This window comes from Triticum urartu, chromosome 3A (assembly GCF_056163025.1).
Source record: "Triticum urartu cultivar PI428250 chromosome 3A, HENAU_Tu73, whole genome shotgun sequence".
In the NCBI taxonomy this organism is placed as follows: domain Eukaryota; kingdom Viridiplantae; phylum Streptophyta; class Magnoliopsida; order Poales; family Poaceae; genus Triticum; species Triticum urartu.
In genome coordinates, this window is record NC_141875.1 from 136,847,766 (window position 1) to 136,850,807 (window position 3,042).

Consider the following 3,042-nt stretch of genomic DNA (forward strand, 5'->3'; position numbering starts at 1 on the left):
AGGTGTGACATGGGCATGATCAGTTGCATTTTGAGTGTAATATAAGCAGACAACAGAGTCATTTCACTATTCCCCTTCCCTTCAATTTTTAGTGAGCTTCTACCTGAAACACCCCCCTCCAAAGCAAAATAAGTTAAGCCCAAGCCCATAACTCAAAAATGACTTCTTTACATATTTTATGGCTTATTTTGACAATAAGCTCTGAAAATGCGGAATAGAACTGGCCCTTAACCTGCAATTCAATTGTGCATGCAATGATGAATCACTCCTGCCTGCTATAGTGTACATTTAGGCATCATCATACATGGCATAACCTAATACATGTGCATTCCATTGTAGAATTTGGAATATGCAATGTTTATGTTAGTTCATACGTTGCACGTGATGTTTAAATGTCCCTTAAATTTGGTCAGTCAAGTGATGGTCTTTAAGCCTCCTTCTTTGCTTCTTTTCTTGATACTCCCTCCTTCCATCTATATAGGGCCTAATGTGTTTTTCAAGACCGCCTTTGATTATTCATAAGACTAATAATAGATGAGATTTATAATGTGAAAATTATATCATTGGAAGCTCCTTTCACGTACAAATTTGACGGTATGCTTTGTGTAACTTGCATGTCATATATTATTGCTCTAACACTCAAAGTTAGCCTCGAAAAACGATTAGGCCCTATATAGATGGAAGGAGGGAGTATGTAAGATTTGCTCACATATCTGTTCAGTTGCTTGTTTGCATCAGCCAGCCATATGAGGACTGTTTGCTTTGATTACTTGCTGTTCTTGACCTAACACTCTAATAGAGCATGTCAATGATTTAAACACTAAGGGCTATTGTAGTGGGGGCTTGTCTAACTCATAGGTGACATAAAGGTTTGGCTGTACACTAAAGTAGGCTCTCCAAGAGTACCTGGAGATCCACTTCAAAGTATTCCTAGTTTTTACATAGTGCACACATAGTAAATGCTCATTTCATTGTGTGAAAGTGCAAGAGATGTGGCATGTTTCATTATGTGGTGTTGTTTTGTTATAATCTCATCCTTTTGTGTTGTTCACAGACTGGAAAGTATGCATATTTATCTTCCAAGGAGACGAGTAACTAGTTTGTGTCACCTTGTAGAGGGGGTGCAATGAAGATAAGATTGAGGATTTCCAAGTACAATATGTTAGGAAGGAGCCTTGCAAGAGAAGTAGGAGCAGCGTTGAGCCTGTTCAACCAATTAAGGTAAGTCACTGTATCCAACTCAACAGTTCAATTCCTTGTTTGTTTCAGGCATAGTTAATTTGCGCTTTCAATTGCTTTATTTATCCTCGGTTAATGAGGTGCCCAAACAATGATACCTGATGTTGGGTACTTGTGTAACTATTAGTTGACATAATTAAAGGCCTTACCATTTAATTACTCTGGCAAAGTGTGCCTGAAGCTTTGAAGTCTACTAACCAACTATAACTGCATGAGGCTCACAATCTAGTTTATACTGGGCTAATGATTGCATAGATTTGCTTGTTGTAGTAGGTTTGTATGAATCCCTATGCTATTCATTATGCTCCCTAAGACTTTAATTGAGCTACAGAATGGCCAACTGCTTGCTTACTTTACGCAATGTGTTGTATAAATTTGTAGCTTGTCTGTGTTTTGGATTTGGCCCCAACATCATGCTCCTCTGGTGGGCTAAGAGAGATTTCTGTATGTAGGCTGCACAGACTACCATTTTTATAATTTTTAAAATATCACCTGCTTATGCTTCATGACGTGTAACATTAATGTTAGTCTTGTTTTGCCATGTACAAAATAGTCTGTCTTGCTCGCTTCACTGTTGTAACTACATTTTTGCCCTAGTCATGTGTACTTACAGAAACATTTCAGGATGAAGTGACATCAACACAAAGATCTGTGAACAGTGCGACATGGTCGTTACCGAATGATTATGGATTGGAATTGGAATGTGCTGATGTTCTCGAGCATCAACTAGAGGTGGCAGGACAACATGTACATGATTCTCAATGTACAATCAACAAGTTGAGACTGGACATGTAGGTATTAGATGCAAGAGTCAAAAAAATGAAACAAGACACTGAGGTAACCATGAAGGAATTGGAGATTTTGCAAACTGAAATTTGTGTTATCTGAATCTGGCAATCCTATTTTTTGAAGAGATTATAGTTCAAATGGTAAGTTCTGTTGATGCGTGTCCATGATGTATGAGCTTTATTTGTCCAGTGTATGTAATTTTTTGTTTGTGTACGCTTTATTATCATTGGTGCTGAACTATAATGCCCAGTGGGTATATTCGGTTGTAACTTCTTTATTGTATAGTATACGATTATTCTATGTTTCTATGCCTTAGTCTTTTTATTGTATAGTGTATGTTTATTAGAGGCGATAGTATAGAGTAGGATAATTCTTGAATATGCTATATCATTGATGAATAAAATATAACCTAGAGGCAATAATAAAGTTGTTATTTATATTTCCTTATAACATGATAAACGTTTATTATTCATGCTAGAATTGTATTAACCGGAAACTTAGTACATGTGTGAATACATACACAAACATAGTGTCCCTAGTATGCCTCTACTTGACTAGATCGTTAATCAAAGATGGTTAAGTTTCCTAGTCATGGACATGTGTTGTCATTTGATGAACGGGATCACATCATTAGGAGAATGATGTGATGGACAAGACCCATCCGTTAGCTTAGCATAAATGATCGTTTAGTTTTATTGCTACTGCTTTCATCATGACTTATACATATTCCTCTGACTATGAGATTATGCAACTCCCGAATACCATAGGAACACCTTGTGTGCTATCAAACATCACAACGTAACTGGGTGACTATAAAGGTGCTCTACAGGTGTCTCCGATGGTGTTTGTTGAGTTGGCATAGATCGAGATTAGGATTTGTCACTCCATGTAACGGAGAGGTATCTCTGGGCCCTCTCGGTAGTGCACATCACTATAAGCCTTGCAAGAAATGTAACTAATGAGTTAGTTACGGGATGTAGCATTACGGAATGAGTAAAGAGACTTGCCAGTAAC